We start from the raw sequence: 19,484 nt of genomic DNA on the forward strand, positions 1-19,484 counted from the left end.
TGAGTCGTGAGTCGAGCCGAGTTAGATCCCACGGTACAGTGCCAGTCAGTCCGCAGCTCGTCCGAAAGTATTTTATTCAGCGGTATGCATAGCCAGCCATCCGTGATTTAAGGCATATGTATATACGTAATTAGACAAAAAGCTTCGGTCTCTGTTATGTTCGTTGTTTCATTTCATTTTATTTCATTTCGTTTATTTCCATTTTCAACAATTACAGTTTATTTTGTACATTTTAACCTATAAATAACAAAACATATTTCAAGTATTCCTGTACAAAAATTATATTCAAGATTATTACATATCAGGTTGGAAATGGAGGAGGCTGCTAAAAAGCGGAGCTTGTAGAGTGCAGCCTCCTAATAAATATTCTTGTAGTTGCATAACATATAAAAATCAAAATAACAACTAGAGCATGAACCAGTTAAATTAAAAGGAAATAGGGGAAATTAAAATAGAAAAGGAAATCAGAAAAAGAGAGATTAAAGGTCTCCAGAATCCAGCCCCAGCACTCACAGACGGACCTCGTTGATCAACAGGAAAACGAAAGAGATGTAAAAGCGTACGTGACATGATAATCATGTTTGATTTAAAAAAAAAATACAAGAGTTTGAGTGATGAAGAGTTAAATTCAATGGTTATCTTGGAGAAATTTTTTGAACTTATATTTGAAAGAATTAAGGCTTGGTGATTTTTTGATGTTTTTATTAATAGTTCCCCAGAGTCTAGGGCCTTCAAAAGTAAAAATAGATTTTGCAAGGATGGTCCGGGGTAGTGGTAAATGGAATTCATCTGATTGACGTGTGGGATATTTGTGAAGAGTTTTGTTTTTGTTAAATGAAGAATTAAATATGAATGGTAACATATTATTGTTTAACTGATACATGAATTGACCTAAGTTATATTGGTACAGTGTTTTTATTTTTAGAATGTTGTTGTTAAAAAACAACTCATCTGTGTGAGATCTCCAGGACAAGTTGAAAATAACACGCAATGCCTTCTTTTGTAAAAGTAATATTCTATCAAGGTAGGTTGAGTGTGTATTTCCTCAAACAATTGATCCATAATTTAAATATGGTAAAATTAATGTTGAATAAAGCATTTTTAGGGAGGAAGTTGGAAGAAAAAATTTGACTTTGTTAATAACACCAATATTGCATGAAATTGTACGACATATAAAGTCAATGTGTGTTTTCCAAGATAATTTGTTGTCTATTATGAGACCTAAAAATTTTGTTGTAGTAACAACTTCAATGTCTTTATTTTCCAATTTGATATTAGATGGCAATTGTTCTAAAGAATTGCTAAAAAGCATGCATTTCGTTTTTTGTACATTAATTGACAATTTGTTAGCCCTAATCCATTGTACCAATTTATCCAGTTCAGTGTTTAGTACATTTATTAAAATATCGGGGTTAGGATGAGAGTATAGTACATTTGAATCATCTGCAAAAAGGACATAAGATAATATTTCAGAGGAGTTCTGGATGTCATTTATATAGATTATGAATAAAAGAAGGCCCAGGAGGCTGCCTTGGGGAACACCCCAGTTAACATTTTGTAGAGAAGAATTTCGTTCATTTATGCTTACGAATTGTTTACGATTTACGAGGTAGTTTCTGAACCACTGCAAGGCCTTCCCACGAACTCCGTAATTTTCAAGTTTGTAGAGCAGTATTTCATGATTTATAGTGTCAAAGGCCTTGGAGATGTCAAGAAAAACACCTATTGTATGTTCAAAGTTGTCAATAGCTTTTGTGATTTTGTCAATAAATGAGAGAGTGGCATGAGATGTACTATGTTTTTGGCGAAATCCAAATTGAAAATCAGAGATTATATTATATTTTTTCAAAAAATTTAATAATCTTGTGTAGATCACCCTTTCCATAACTTTAGACATAGTAGGTAATAAAGCTATCGGTCTATAGTTACATACATTAATCTTTTCTCCTTTTTTGTGCACTGGTATTATCTTTGATATTTTCATATTGTCAGGCACGACGCCATTACTTAAAGAAAGGTTGAATATGTATACTAATGGATCAACAATATATTCTATAACATTCTTTAATAAAATATTGTCAATACCATCGTGACCACAGCTTTTTTTGTTTTTTAAGTTGTTCACTATATCTATTATTTCATTTCTATGTACTGGTACTAAAAATATAGAATTAGGGTTTGGTTGGTGAATGAAATCTGTAAAAAAAATTTGTGTTAATGGTATATTGTCTGCAAGACTTTTGCCAATTTGTGTAAAGTATTGATTAAATATATCAGCTATACGAAAAGAATCATGAATTTCAACATTATTGTGCTTTATTGTTTTTATGCGTGCTTTTGTGCTTTGTTTATTTATGGCAGTGTTTATTGTTTTCCATGTTTTATTGATGTCGTGTTTGAAACGAATTAATTGATTTGTGAAATATTTTCGTTTTTCACTCCGCAATAATTTAGTGAGGGTATTTTTATATGTAGTATATTTACGATGTGACTTTTCTGAGCGATTAATTTTATCGGCATAGTATAAGTTATTTTTGCGATTTATTGATCGTAATATTGATTTCGATATCCAAGGAAGTCTTGGACTCTTTTTATAATTATTACATTTACTGACCAATGGTACATGTCTATCTAAATTTGAAGTAAAAAATTTCATACATATATTATATGCTGTATTTGTATCTTGAGAACTGAATGCCTCAGACCAATCCGCGTCTTCAAGACCATCTTTTAAGCTCTGTAAATTATTTGGTGTTAGTCGTCGGAATTTATGTTGCGGGGTATCTTTTTTTGCTAACCTAAACGGAGTTCTTGAAAATATCGGGAAATGGTCAGAAATATCAGATAAGATTATTACAGACTCGGGTAGAGGAGAAACATTACAAAAAATATTATCAATAAGGGTTGCAGATTGGTTAGTAACCCTAGTGGGTTTTGTTACCAATGGTAAAAAGGATGATGAAAGCATGAAATCCAAAAATTCATGTGACCTATTGTGATTAGATTTAGATATGTCTATATTAAAGTCACCTACCACATAACAATCTTTATTATAAAAAACCGGATTTTGTAGAAAGTCTTGCAAGTATTCAAAAAAATTATTTGTGTTGGAGTTAGGAGGTCTATAAAATACTGCGATCATTATGTTTTTAGAGTTTGGTACCCGAAGTTCAATGATAAGAGATTCAGCAATTTCATTCATACAATTAAGATCATTGTGAGTAAAATATTCTAGTCGTTCATTGATATAGATACCTACCCCTCCTCCCCGTGTATTACCCCTATGGTTTTCTACAAATGTGTAACCAGGAAGTGAGTATTAAACCATCAGATTCCTGTGATAACCATGTCTCAGTTAGCGCGATTATGGACATTTTGGTTTGTGAAGATGAATCGGATAAAAGGCGTAAATTGTCGAAATTAGAGCTCAAGCTCCTTATATTCATGTGCATTATTGAAAGTGTATTTGTAGATTTATCAAGATAATTAAATTGATTTATTGTAAAGTAATTCGAACTTGGATAATTATAGTCGTTATTTTCATTTAAATCTGCAGCTAAATTCATCTCCATTGATACGAGATTTTCAAAAGAAGAATTGTTGTTAGTATTTTGGGTTTCGTAAAACAAATTGTAAAACTCATCATCATTCAACACTGAAAAGGGGAAATTTTCAATCACTGGGAATTGAAAGAGAAAAACACGAAATGCAAAAGAGTCGCTTCCTGAAGAGACCGACGAGACCGCGTGCTCTGAGTGTCAGCGAGGCAAGGACCTGGAGAGAATAATAATTGGACAAAGAAAAACTGGTTACCGGTATACACATTCCTATGAAGAAAAGGAGCACAAACACATGAAAAGTAATCAGGTAAACATTGGCAATTATATATGATGTCAATTGCATCGTAAATTTTTTGTACTAAATAAGCATAAAAGAGTTGGGTGAGCTCCCGTGAATAAAACAAGCTGGGAAGCCTCCCATATATAGAATAGAATAAGGAATGACACAAATTCAAATTATTCAGGGCATGCTTCCCAGAAAACTGAAAGAAGGTGAAAAGGCATTCGAATGTAGTTATGGTGTTCGTACATTTAAATAAAACTTCTACTCTTACACCTGGTATACAATTTGTTTGGCTTGATCGAAATACCGCTGAATTGATGAATAAAAAGAATGATCGTCTGAGATCCAGATCATATTACACTGTACATTAATCATAGTTGATTTGTCAAAAACAAATTAACTAAAGCTATCTTTTTCTTATGTAGAATGGTTACTGCTTTTACAAATAATCATGTCCTATATACGTCCTCAGTGAACAGAGTAAACCTACATGACAAAACTTCAAAGTTCTTTCCTCTTTTGACCTTAAAACAGCAATGTACACTTATGATTATGATCAGTAAAGATTTTTTTTTCTTCTTCAAAATTAAAACTCAAAGATAAAAAAAAAAAATCCAGAGTTACAATCTATATTTCTGTTTGAACTCTAAAAAAAGATATATTTATAAATATATAACACGAAGTTAGGAACCAATTTCAAAATTTGTCCGACACCTATAAAACACATCGTTTATCATGTTTCAATTACCGGATAAATTATTTAGACAAAAATAATGCTCTACTGGCTGCAGGTCATTTTCATACTGTAGAATTAGTAAATAAATCTAACTCAATTCATCATTGAACTAGCTTACATCTTCTGTCCAATACAGTTAGCAACAAAAAGAATGGTTATTACTTTAACATCCTTCGTATTTGTAAACAGAAAAGTTAAAAATGCAAAGAAAAAAAAAATCATCTGAAATGACCAGGTTCTTTCCTCCATTGGTCTAAAATAAATGTACCATGATTAACATGATTATAATTTATATTTTTATCAAAAGAGCTTGTGTTAATCATGTGAATGACTACGTCAATAAAACTGTTAGCAATTGTAATACAAAAGGTCAAACATTTCTATGCACATGATGATATAAATGAATCAAGATTCAAAATCGAAGGCAAGTCTATAATGCACATGACCATCCGTTTATGGGATTGTGAACCCATCATGCCCATAGAGTATTATTTTGAAAAATTAAAACCACGAGGGTGAAAAAACAATTCCAAGTTTCAACCGGCACTAAGCATGTCCAAATTTTACTCAGTTGAAGTTTTGAATCTTAATTCAGAGGGGTTTATAAAAAAGATCTAGATGAAAATTTTCTTCTACTATCTTAAAAAAAAAGATCATACAGTCATAGTACTATATACTTTCTCTCCCATTGTATATTACGCATACATGCTTTCATGAAGAGCAAAATAAGGAAATGTTTACTCTACGGCCTACGTTAAAATTCTAAGTTATATCTTACAAACTCATTCACCTCTTTACAATGGTTATTTTTACTTAAATTTACTTAAATTTAAAGGAAAATGAGAATGCTATATGAATACAAGCACCGCCAGGAGTTAGTCAAGTTAAGGATGTTCAATACTTAGAATTCCCGTAAATTTTAGCAAAAAAGAGTCACAATTTTTAAATGCACATATGTTTTACTATAATTTTTTTTTTGTGTAAATTAATAGGCCCCAGAGAAAAAAATCTTATGCTTTAAATGGAGATGTAAGTTTTGATTGATATTTAAAAGAAAATGAGAATGCTATCTGGTTGCTACTTCCATCAGCATAGATACAGTACAGGTAAGTGCCTGGTATACATTTACTGGAATCTTCACTGAAAACTGGTATCAACAAATGCGAAATATTGAGTAAACTCCAGAAGTAAAACCTGTTTCTCATACGGACGAATTTTTTTCACTGGGCATAATTAGGTCAAGATGTATAAGTTGAACCGTGGTATGCAATTTACTACATATAAAAAGTCAAAATTTAGCGAATGATCATGTGAAAAAATTGTAGTTTACTCACATCCAAATTAGTAAGTTAATAAAATATGACTATGATGTATAAACAAATCAAATACATTACATGGGTGCTCTTGGATGAAGATTACTCGGACCAATTAGCCCATCGATCTGGCGTGCCTCCATTCCTTACAGGTTTGCGTGTTTGTAGCAAAATCTTGGTTCCAGTGACTTTGATCCTGGTTGCCAGGTTATTGTTCTTACGAATGTTGTATGCAATTGCTGCCAATCTTCCTCTTTCTCTTTTCATGCTGGGAGGCAAATCCGTACGGATGGAGACCCGACTGAAAGGCGACGGAGAGTCCGATGCTCTGCTGCCAGGGGGGTCCGGCTGCCGGCGTGGTCGTCGTTCGTAGGCCTGAAGAAGCCGGTCTCTGTCCATCATGCGGCCGAATCTGATGATAATCGCAGGGGGTTGGCGGTTAGAATTACGATCTCCTCGGGGGGTTGAGGGCAGACGGTGGGCATTTACAAGAGGTATCTGCATAGCTTCCTGCTTTGAAATGTTCATGAAGAAGCAAATTGTTTGATGAACTGTGTCATATATGTTTTCGTCAGTTGGGGGGGCCATTCCATACACCAACAAAATGGCCCGAATTCACAAAGGTGGTTTTTGCAGAAACCATGGTTTCAACCGTGGGTTTTACTGATTTTGCGATTCACAAAGGTGGTTTCAAATGAAACCATGGTTTCAACCGTGGGTTTTCGGCATGATTTTGAGTCAACTGTTTTAGGTGGTTTCAAACCGTGGGTTTTAGAAAAAACATGGTTTTTAGGCACATTGACCAATCACAGAACAGTATTTCGGTACATTGCTGAGCAAGTGGAGATATAGACGTAAGACGACGATAAATAGATTTGTACGAAAAGAAAAGAAGCTAGAAGCGAAGCGTGGAATATCGGTATTTGCCGAGCTGTGAGAACATCGTGAGTAATTTACCATTTCATAGCGACGGTGAATATTTTTTCTACGTCTGTGTGTATTTGTTTGTGAAGAAATATTATAATTAATGCTGTAAATGCATGCAGATTTAGGAGCGGAACGGTGGACTCGTGATGGGAAAAGCATTATCGCATTTAAGTTATTTTCTAGTCCCACGCGTGTAGTTTTGTGTCCTGTCAAAACAAAAGATTATGAAGAGCTCTCCGTACCGAATCGCTAAGCTCCCTGGCCTGGGTTTAATAATAATAGCTCGGCTCATAAAGCTGAGCTCTGGAGAAGCGATGCATGACAAAGCCGCCAAAGTAGTCAGACTTTCAACCACAATTGTGCAAAATTCAAGAAAATTGTATTCTTAATTTATACCTTAGTTTGATATGATTTTTAGTAAATTAAAGTAAAGTTCTGCACAATTAACCAAACAGCATCAGTCACTTAATTAATGGGCATGTTGCATGTTGTTGCCTTGTTGGGTCAATTTAGTGAATGGGAAAACACTTCCTAACTGTGTCTAGTCATTGTTAATTGCTTGTAGATCCTGTCTCCAATAATAGTGTTCAAAATTCACTTATTCAGATCCAACTGGAGAAATGTTGGAACTAGATCTAGCCTCGCGAGGACGAGGACTCTGTGATGATATTTTTATAATTTTGAGTTGACAGTGTCTTCATGGAGCCAGAGCCCAAGTTGTTAGACATGCGCTAGGCTAGGGCAGGCCTGCATAGGGCTGTGTCAGTGTGTGTCGAAGAAGTTGGTAAAATTGTCAATGATGCATGGAATCCCCTTCAATATCCACATCACTGCCAATAATTGGTTAGATACACTGAATTGAATTAATTTAAATTTCATACCTTTTTATTACCTAAGCTTTTAAAAGGAATAACAAATATTTTATCGGGCCTAAATAATGAAAACATAAAAAATTCATGAAATTAGAGGTTTCTTACCAGACCGATCTAGTGGCCATTGCAAAATATTCCCATCCCTTGCTCACCCTGCGTAATACAATACTAGGCTTGACTCGGTTTGTTTATAATGATGTAGCTACAATACGATGAGCTACGTTATGAAGCGCCATTCTATAGAACAATTCATTGAATAAATTATTTAAAAAGATGATAATATGAATTAACATTTTGGTTGGAAATACTATCGTTTAATCTGGCAGATTTGAGAGATGTTGAATTATATTATGTCCATCAGATTTAAAAGTAATTTAATGTAGATCTACCTGTACTTTGTTTTTATTTCCGCAGTAAATTTTTGAATGGATGAAAACATCTTACAACATGCACAGGCTGTCCTAAGATACTATGAAAGGAGGATTGTTAGAGAGGTATGTTCATTTTTGTTGTTTCTATGTGGACTATCGTCTATTTTCTAAAAAAATTATTTGTCACCGTCTAAACAATTTTTTATCATAAAATTTGTTGTCATGACATGATAAAGAACCATTTATTTTGATCAATTTCAAACTTGGTTGATGTACACATCTGACAGTTACTGAACTAATCTGAATTCTGTGTCACATGATCAATGGTCATAGAGTACTAGACCAAAAGCTTCAGTCTCTGTATTTTGGTTCCACTGAACTGAGTAAGGATTATAGTGAAATGTCAGAAATTGTTAAGGAAATCCCCAGAAACGACGGTTATTCCTGTCTAATAGAGTACATGCCTAAATGTCGAATATTTTGTAGATCCAGTTGATCAATTTATATTTATGAGAATGATGATGTGATTAGGATGTGGCAAAATAATGAATTAATAAGTCAACTGACCAAATATGCAGATTTCTCAAAAGGTAGGCCAATAAATTTCGACAATATGCAGTAAAGGTAGTTAAGAATACATTGTTTTTTTTTCAGTTGTTTAAATATTTTCTTTTGCTTCTTACTCTAGTCTAACTCAACAGGAATATGCCAACCAGAACTGCAGTTAGGAGTCATTGGCAGGAGGAACCTTTGTGACTTGTACGAAGATGAAGCTTTCAAGCACAGAATTGCTTTTCCAAAGAGACCACACGCTACCTCATCATCATGCTTGAAGGTGATCTGAGCCTGAGGAGGGACGAAGGGCCTAGTGATCGACTACCTTTGTTTCTGCAAGTATTGACAATTCTGCGTTTGTATGCTGTAAGTATTTTTTTTAATAAGAAAGTTATGACATAAACATCTCAAGACAAGCCTAGTGTATGCAAATATTTGTGATGTTGCTGTAAAAAGAAATCAAACTCAATGTAAAAAGTGATAATAGATTGTGGCAACTGCCCGTTTTTAATTCACAATGAAGTGAGCATATGATTATTTTTTTTTTTTTTCAAATATAGAAAATACAATCAGAAATGTATATTAGAACTAGAAGTTTTGTCATCCATTGTGGACAGATTCTTCCAAAATCCATACTTTACATTAAGGTTGTATCATTATCTTGGTTATTTGAAAAAAAGTACTGCATCTGCTTTGCTCAATGTATGTTTGTCACACAAATGTTTATGGGGTTGGGAATGGTGTAGCCTTTAGACCAGTAAAGTAACAGAGTAACAGAGTAAGGTGCAACTTCTGGCAATATATCTTCATTTACAGGATAATTTCAGGGAATACAGGGTGATGAGGCATCAGTGTTGCAATCATCTGTTTGTTGAGTGATCAGATGTTTCGCAAGCCATAGCCAGAAGAAAGGTTTTGTGAGAACTTGAGATTGAGGCTACCCAACAACAACTGTTTGAGTACCAGTACAGTACTACAGGAATTCAAGAGTCATAGGTGTGTTCGATGGGACCCATGTCTACATATCCTGGAGGGAAACAAGCTTTGTACTTTCTTGATGGGCAAGTCCACCCAACAAAAAGTTTATTTTGATATAATAGAGAAAACTCCAATGAGCATAACACTGAAAATTTGATGTAAAATGAGAAAGTTCTGACATCTTGAAGTTTCGCTTATTTTCACAAAACAGATATATATGCACATCCTGGTCATTATGCAAATGAGTGACCAAGTGACGTTCTCCACTCACTGTTTCTTTTTTGTAATATATCATGAAATATGATTTTTTTTTTTATAATGGCTAATACAGGTGTATGGTTTGATTTCTCCCTGAAACTTGTGTAAAAAGACAATGTGGCAACCTATACTCAATTGTGAATTCTGTAAAAAATCAAGTATTATAATATATTTCATATATTGATATACAGAAGAAAGAGTGAGTGTGTGACGTCATAGACTTGTTTGCATATCACCTGTTTTGCGAGTACTGGTAATTAATTTCTTATTTTACATCCTATTTTGACGTTTTCAGTGTCATGCATGTTTTATTTTTCTCTATCCATTCACATTAACTTTTTGTTGTACAGTGGACTTGCTCTAGAACAGGTATTTTCTGTAATGTACAAGTAAGAATTTCATTATTCATTTGTGTCTTCTTTTTAACACCTTCTTTACAGAGGGGGGGGGGTTGAATCAACCTCCCTTGAGATCTCTGCCAATGATCGCATTAACGCCTTGAAAATTGGTATGATAATAGTGGGGGATGTCATGTGCAATGCTGTTTGGTTAATTTTTCCGAAATTGTCAGATCTTTTATATTAATTAATTATGCTAATTTCTGCATAAATCTTACTTTTATACCATTGCTAACAATCAAAATGAAAAAAAAAATCCTAGATTGAAAATGAATTTCTTATGTATTTTATTGTTTTATGAATTTCTTATGTATATCTTTTTTTTCAAGATTTTGTTTTTTGCCAAATTTAAAGCAGAACATTTTTTGAAGCATAATTATGCTGAAATCAAGTAATTTCAGCTGATGAAAGTAAAAATAATCATGTCCATATGAAGAAGATGAGAAAACTCAATATTGACTTTGTACACAAAATCACATTTTGGAGCAATTTTGGGTCTGACATGCACTTTTGTAATGTTGAGTAATTTTCCAACAGCATGCACAGGCATCGTAAATTTGATCTCAAGAGATGTGCAAGACTTCAAAGTAAAAAGTCGGCGAGCAGCACGGTCGTTAAGTTTCGCACAGCGGAATGGTTGTGGAATATGTTGAGGGAGGGGGTTCATTCACCCCCCCCCCCCGGGGTTTTATAGGGTTAACCCTGAATCTCCCGGGGTATTATGATTCTTGTCATTCTGGGGGGCCCCCCTTAAGACCTCAGTCGCGGATTGCGCGATCAAAACAAAAATTTGCATGATGGTAGAGAATGACGTAATCTACGCAGTTGCATTGGTAAATTTCACTGAATTCATATATTTTTATTTTATATGAATTAATTATGCTAATTTATTCATGAAATCATACTTTTTGCTCTGATTCACTAAATAAAGCTCCTAGAATGCTATTTTTTGGTGAAAATATTCTTTATAGCATTCCTAACAATTGTGAATGAAAAAAATTATGGTACCAAGACCGATTTCTTATGCATTTTATTGTTTTTTAATTTCTTATGTATTTCTTTGTTTTTTAAGGTAAAATTAATTAAGTTTAATCAGTAAAAGTTGAAATAATGATGCATTTATGAATATTGGCTAATACACAATCTGCATTGGATTTGTACATGAAATCACGTTTATGAGCAATTTGGGGTCTGACATGCACTTACATAATGTTGCGTAATGTCGTAACCGCGTATCCGGGCGTCACAAATTTGGTCTCAAAATTTGCGCGAGACTTGAAAGTAAAAAGTAAGTGAGCGGCGAGGTCAAAAAATTTTGCGCAGCAGATATATCGCAAAAATTGTCAAGGAGGGGCCATTATGCCCCCCCCCCCCGGGAGAATGAGGGTTAAAAGAGCACATTATTACTAAGAATTTCACATGAATACAAGTATTTGAAATTAACTTTTATCAGATTTAGTTTCTTTCACAGACTATCTTCAATGATTATTTAATTCAAATAGTCCTTACTAAAAAACCACTATTTAATCAGGAAGCATCAAATGTAAATTCCTCATTTACTTTTTCATGTGAAATATTTTCACATATTTTAAATTGTCTATTTCAAATGCTTAAGATTAGAACTTTGATAGCTCACAGAAAGTTTATTGCATGCCCCAAAATATGCATGTCCATGAGGGTCATCAATTTAAACTGCTCTCATTTCTTTGTTTTTGCATCAGTTGTGTTTACACTTGGTACAGATAACCATTGGGGATTAAATACCATATGCATGTCCAGGAGGATAATAAGGTCAAAAGATCATATTGCATACACTGTAGTTTGATTGTGATATCAGGCGAGACTGATGGTTAACCTTGTTTTTTGTTGAAATGTATTCTTTTCAAGTGTCCCCAGGGCAACAGCCCAGCTGGGGCAACCAGGTAGCCTTATGAATAGAGCTCAACTCGGGCAACCAGGAAAACACTAGCTTGGCCTGGCAGTGCTGGCACATGCACATTTAGGGGGCGTGAATGAGACAAATTAAAAGGGCAATTAATGCATTTTCTTGGAAAAAAATATAATTTCAATTGACCCCAAATGATAACCTGATCATGGCCTAGTTGGGAAACCAGGTAGCCTAACAAGTAGAGCTCGAATCAGGCAACAGAAAAACACCAGCTAATAATTAACAATAATTATTCATTTGGGCCATTATGATGTGGCAATATATCAAAACTTGGACTGAGTATTTATTTCACAAAATGTTTGTAATTTTGCAATGTTTTCAAAATGCCAATTGAGTATTAGATTTCAGTGTGTTATATTTTTATGTAATTTCCTGGTGTGATTTTCCAAGGTGCAAGGTGGTTTTATGCAAATTAAAGATATACAAAAAAGATAAAAGAGTAGTCTTTTCTCTTTTTTTCTGATTTGGACGAAATAATCATGAAGATGATCAAGATGACTTTGGTGGTGATGAGGATGATGATTGTGTTGGTGCTGCTGATGGTGACAAGTGTGGTGATGGTCATACATGTAATGGTGGTGATGGTATCGATGGTTTTGATGATAATGAGGTTGATGATGACAATAAAGATGATAGCAATGGTGATGTTAGTGTTGATGATGATGGTAATGTTGAGTGATGACGATAGTAATGATCATGCCCCTTTCATCTCCATCACTCTTATCTATATGTATCCCTCTCATCTACATCTCTAATCATCTCCCTTCCTCATCATCTCCATCCCTCCTCTCACCATCTCCATCACTCTATACTTTCATCTCTCATCTCCATCCTCCTATCCCCTCCATCCCTCATCTCAATCACCTCCATTCCTCCCATTATCTCCATCACCCTCATCAACTCTCATTTCCATTCCTCTCAACATCTCAATTTTTCTCATCTCCATTCATCTCAGGAAAATGCATATACACAAGATAGAATTCAACAGTCAAAATACTTGTTTTGAAATATAATATTCCTCTGTAAAGTGGGTTTTATTATTTGCCATATAAAGTTGAATAATTACATAGTAAACACTGTATACTTAACAAAATTTGCATTTTTGAAAGTGAAACTGAGATTTTTCATGCACACTTTCAGTGGATATGAAAATTTTCAGTAAAATTAAAATGTTCAAAAATTCCAGGGGGAGGGGGCAACTGCTGCGTAGATTTTTGTACATTTTGGGGGCCGGGATTATATCGTCCCAAGCCGGCCCCAATGTATATTTTCCCTTAATACTCAAAGTAACAGCCACGTAATAAGCATAGAACTCATTCTAAGCTGTACACCAGGGAAAATTAATGTAAAAAGAAACATATTATTCATAGTAAGCTGCAAGAGAAGTTAAAGAAAATAAATCAGGGGAAAAACAAGAAATTGAAAGGGGCAAAGTAAGATAATTCATCCATGTTATTTTAAATTCTGTAAAAAAATAATGCTAAGCCCCTTATTTTTATTGATCGCTTCCTTCGGCCCGGTATGCCCACACATCCCCCCCCCCCCCCCTGCAGTGCCTGTGCATGAATCGAACATCTACAAGTCAAAGAAATTGAAGCCTATTACCACTTAAAACCAAGCTATACACCATGGAAAATAAATACCGGTATAGGCCTACATACAATTACAAAATATTTATTTTAAAAAAGTAGAATTTAGAAAGGCAGATCCTACGATGTCAAGCTTCATCTAATGTTGTCTAAAGGAGAGCAGCGATAGACATTCTACTTTCATCGATAAACAGGCTTAGTCCTACATCGTTGGAGTAAACTAAACTAAACTAAACTCAGCCAAGCTCGGCTCTTTGACTGTACATGCCCACTTCCATTGGCGATATCTTCGGGTCTGAAGCGCCCCGGCAGCTACGGGGGCCGAGCTACGTAGTATTGCGATGAAAAGCACCGAATCATTAATCCGTTTTTCGCTACTCACGATCAGAGAGAAAAGGTGACAAATCTCAACAAATCGGGCATCTACACTGCGTTTTACTCTTTCTATGAAGAAATTGAGTTGAGGGAATACAAGAGAGTCTATCTTCCGCGACAAAAGGGAAGAAAATTATGATCACAAAATTAAGTCAGTTGTTGAGCGGGGGCCCGGGGCCGAGTCGAACACCAATACAGTGCAATGTTACGGTACGGTATCGCTAGCTAATACACGTACACGCGCGCTAATATGGGATCGCGAGATAGCTAGAAGCGCATAAAATTACACTTTTTTCAATTGTTGATATTTCAACGAAAAAAAGTTGTAGTAAGTGAAGAATCAGACCGTATTGCCAGTGCTAGCTGTATAATGTAAGTTTTCAATGAACTGAGCATGCTCAGTACACGCTAAAAAAGGGGAAATCCCTGGTTTTGAGGTAAAACCCACGGTTTAAACCATGGTTTCATTTGAGTCCACTGTTGAAACCATGGTTTCATTTGAGACCACTGTTGAAACCGTGGGTTTTAGAAACCATCGTTTGTGAATAGCAAGTTTTAGAAACCATGGTTTTTGAAAAACCATGGTTTCTAAAACCCACGGTTTCTAAAAACCATGGTTTCAAACGAAACCACCTTTGTGAATTCGGGCCATTAAGTTTCCGATCATGAATTTCACCAAGGGTTAGTTTCTCATTAAGCTCCTCAATCTTCTTGTCTATGTTATTACGTAGCTGGGGCAGGTCATCTTTTTCAATGGCGAGTAGACGACCAGATGTACTTGTTAGGCTAGTTTCTATGTCAGAAATGACCTTTTTTGTTGCTTCCATTTCAGTTTTCAAATTCGTTATCTCATTAACAACCGTATCAAGTTTGGTATTTACCTGAGAGGTGAAGCTGGTAAACATGTCTCTAATGTCGCTCATGAATGCCATTAATTCAGAAGGTACCGCGTTGGGGGTCGGCGGTCCATTTACATCGTGTACCGTGCTGGTGCTGGACGTGCGGGAGGTATCGGCGAAATTGGCGCCTGCCGTGGCACCCTGAGGCAACGTGGCGTCATGCGTATCGTGGCTTGCGATTCCCAAGTTTTTCTGACCAGTTTCCCTCCTTTTAGACCCAGTATTGTTGGCTTTTTTACCTGGTTGCCCCCGTAGATTGTACTCTTTCTGTCTAACATCCATTTTGGCAATATTTGATCCAAGTAGGCATGTAATTTTCCACCAAAATATAGTATGTTTTCAGGAGCTCACTCAAGAGTGCTACCGCTCTGTCGACATCGCGTTTTTGGCTCCAGCTGTTCCGCTGAACTCCGTTGGCTCCACTCACCAAATACAGAGACCGAAGTTCTAGCTCGATCTGTACAGGGACTCAATGGCCATATGTTTAAGTATTAAGTTCCAATAAAACAGGGAAGTGAAGTTGCGCGACAGCCGAAGTAAGTCACTGTTTTTCCCCCTTTTAAGTTTATTTTCACCCGTTTTTGGTGCATTTTAGGACAAGACAGAATAATAATCTTTATTTTGGTACGGTTCCTTTCATATATTTTTATGAAATAAAGACAAAAATCGATGAGCCCCGTCTGGGGGATTTTGCATTGCTAACCCCCTAATGGTGGCTGCACGATAGCGAGCCGTCTGTGTATGAGGAGAAATAAAAATGTTTAAAAACTCCTCGAAACAGACGGCTGCCAGCTGTCTAATACGTAATAAGCTGTGAGGACGATCTTTCCGATCAGCGTTTTAAAATTTTGCTCTTAATTATTGTCCATTTCTCATAAAATTGGTCTTATTTTATAGATAAAAGGGCCATATCGTGTTTTAAGTAACTGGAGACCTAAAATATTCCCTACCTAAATTCACGAGACATTGCATTAGGTGATGTGCTTGATTGATCTATTTTGTGCTCGCGTGCGAAAGGTATACGTTGAGCTGAACGGGGAGTCTTTCTCTCTCTCTGTCTTTCCTACCTTCGCAAAATTAAAACAGTCCCTCGATCGGACACAGTTATTTAGACGCAGGACAAATAATGCTCTGACAATTAAACTAACTTCTCGTCAGCATCAGTAAAAATGTGAATCGGCTTTTAAAACTAATACTAAAACTGATCTAAAATCGATCTTAGATCGATTTTATTATTGTTTAAACAAGTTAACACCTAGTTACCAATAATGCATGTAGCATTTCCATTTATTTGAAAGCAGGATAAAAGAGCAGGCTAAAATTGATTTTAAAATTCCATTTTAAATCAATTTTAAAATCGTAATTGTACCTGTCCTAATTATTTCATCAACCCCTCTTTTCCCTGCTCTTCAAAACCATTCTGCCACTTTTAGACAGTTATAATTTTAAAATCGATTTTAAGATCGTATTTAAAAATTCGATTTTAAAAGCTCAAACATATATAAGACAGTCGGCTAGCCACGATATCGCCTTATCAATCCCTATTATTTAATCCTCCTTTAGGGCTCTCCTGTATTAAAAAAACATTAAAATCCCATAGACGGAGCCCTAAAGGAGGACTAAATAATAAGGATTAACAAGGCGATATCGTGGCTTAGCCAACTTTCTGAAAGTGGCAGGGTGGTTTTGAAGAGGAGGGAAAAGAGGGGTTGATGGTAAAATTCGGTTGATTACGAATTTAAAATTGATTATAAAATCGATTTTGAAATCAATTTTACAATCGATTGTAAAATCGTATTTCAAATTGGTTTTAAAAGCTCAAACATTTTCCAAGACAGTTGGCTAGCCACGATATCGCCTTGTCTTGAAAAATGTTTGAGCTTTTAAAATCAATTTAAGATACAATTTTAAAATCGATTTTAGAATTATAACTGTCTAAAAGTGGCAAAGTGATTTTGAAGAGAAGGGAAAAGAGGGGTTGATGGAATAATTAGGGCAGGTATAATTACGATTTTAAAATTGATTTTAAAACGATTTAAAATCAATTTCAAAATCGATTTAAGTTCAATATAAGATCCATTTTAGTTTTAGTCTTAAAAGACCATTCACATTTTTGCTGATGCTGATGAGAAGTTAGTTTTGGTTGTCAGAGCATTATTTGTCCTGCGTCTAAACTGTGTATGAGGGACTGTTTTAATATCGGAAGGTAGGAGAGAGAGAGAGAATTTTAGGTGGTTTCATGTACATGTGCGATTCTTGTCAGCGCATGGGGGGCCTTCGCGTAATAAAAGAAGTGTCAAGGTAATTTTATGAATTATTGTCTCTATTTCCGTTCTTTTCTGTTTTATATTGTTGATGGAGTTGTTGTGATAGTCATACCAGGAATGGTATTTTCTTAAGATTCCCTCCCTGATATGACATATGGGGGCTTGTCCGAAATATAATTTTACAAGCCATTTTTCTTGCTCGGGTTGTGTCCGATCTCGCTTTGGTTTACGTGATTGTCCCACGTATCTAATTTGATGTCGGGTTTATCTCTGCTTTGGCATTTGCCTACTAGTCTCGGCCACTTCTGACATCTGTACTACATGTAGCTACGTAGCGTAGGCGTTGTTTGTGATCTCGATTTCAGGATTTATGTCTATTTATTAAATAGCTTGTACTTCAGTCGTTGCCTGGTGCTATTTAATATTCTTACTGTACACTTTTCAGGACATTTTTCGTCACGATTCTGCTCTGTTCATTGCCTGGATGAGTTTGGCCGGCAAGAACAGACTTCATTTCGTAACGTTGTCTTCTTCGGTGATTTAGACCTATCCTTGATTCTTTAGTCAATCTAGGTCCTATGCCATTCTAGAGCCTTAGAGTTAGATGAGTTTTTTATGTGACTTTTTTTGTCTCTTGTTAGACTGGGTCATACTATTTTGACATTAGGCCTAAACTTATGCCTGGTTTCGAAACTGAAGCACGTGTGACATAGCCTGGGCCGTGGCATGGGCGCATGACATTTTAATGATTTTTTTTAGACAGTGTTCTGTTAGATCTCCTAAATACTTGTTTCTTTTTATTCTTCTTTTTTTCTGTCGATTTACTGGATAGAGAAATATGGCACAGTTTAATGTAGATACGTTTTTTAAGGCAGACCTTACACTCGTTGGCTTGCGTCAGCTGCATAAAGATGATCTGATAGCGGTTGGACAGAAAATGTCGCTAGAACTTTCGGGTTTGAAGACTAAGGCAGAGCTATTTTTTGCTATTGCGGCCCGTGCGGAATTGATACCTGAAAGTGTGAGTGGTGATTCTGATAATGATTGTGATGACAGAACTAAACTTGACGGTGATGAGGTACGGCTTGCACTGGCCCGTATTGAACTCGAAGAAAGAAGAGATAGGCTGAGAGCTGCTGAGCATGAGAGGGAAATGGAAAGAAAGCGACTGGAGTTTGAGATGATGCGGCATAGTGAAATGGTGTCTCAGAGTGGGTAGTTGGGTGAGAGAGAGAAAAGGTCAATTGAAGCTGGGTTCTCTGCCAGGGTAAAGCTTATTCCAAGGTATAATGAGACTGATTTAGACTCGTTCTTTCTTTTGTTTGAGAGAGTAGCCAGGAAAATAGAATGGCCTGAAAGTGACTGGGCATTGCTCATTCAGCAAGTCATTTCAGGCAAGGCACAGTCTGTCGTGTCTGCATTGAGCTATGATCACGCTTTTGACTATTGGAAAATGAAAGATGCCATCCTTCAGGCGTTTGAGCTAGTCCCAGAGGTATACCGTCAGATGTTTCGTGATCTCAAGAGGGATCCCGCAGAGACTTGTGTTGAGTTTGCACGTCGCAAAGAGGTCGCATTTGATAGATGGATCCGGTCTCTGAGAATTGAGACGACATATGAATCACTGCGTGAGGTTATTTTGATTGATGAGTTCACAAGATGCATGTCCCGTGATGTTAAAACATACATGAATGATCATGCTGTTGTTAGTGTCAGAAATGCTACAATGCTGGCAGATGGGTATGGGTTGTCACATAGAAGTAGCGCATCGCAGCTCCAACCTCCTAGTCCGTTAGCGAGTGGTTTTGGTTGGATTAGGTCCAAGACGTTACATAAGGAAGTAGAGAGGTCAAAGTCACCGAAGAGTAAGTTGAGTGGTGGTAGCCAAGCTAATGGTGTTAGACCAGAGGGCATGTTGTTTTGTGCATACTGTAAGAAGGATGTGCACCTTATTTATCATTGTCAGAAACTAAAGGACAAGAATACTGGTCAGAATAAAGTCCAGGCCAGCGGTTTGTTCGGCCGGCTACGGTTTGTATAGGAGACCCTGTGTGTGGTGATGGGGTAAAGCAGAAGTTTCGTGATGGGGTGGATGAAGGATACAATGAATTTATTTCTGATGGCACGGTGAAGTTCACTGTTGATGGAGAAAAAT

The 19,484-nt window shown here is 36.0% G+C and overlaps 1 long non-coding RNA gene across 1 annotated transcript; it reads left to right on the plus strand.

Annotated features, from left to right (window-relative positions):
• Positions 1-6,748: 6,748 nt before the first annotated feature.
• LOC129260054 (uncharacterized) lies at positions 6,749-12,623 on the plus strand. The gene is made up of 4 exons (XR_010296710.1): positions 6,749-6,836; positions 8,106-8,185; positions 8,751-8,983; positions 9,434-12,623. It is a non-coding gene; the product is annotated as an uncharacterized LOC129260054 (long non-coding RNA).
• The last annotated feature ends 6,861 nt before the right edge of the window (positions 12,624-19,484 follow it).

Source organism: Lytechinus pictus, unplaced genomic scaffold (genome assembly GCF_037042905.1).
Source record: "Lytechinus pictus isolate F3 Inbred unplaced genomic scaffold, Lp3.0 scaffold_19, whole genome shotgun sequence".
Classification (NCBI taxonomy): Eukaryota; Metazoa; Echinodermata; class Echinoidea; order Temnopleuroida; family Toxopneustidae; genus Lytechinus; species Lytechinus pictus.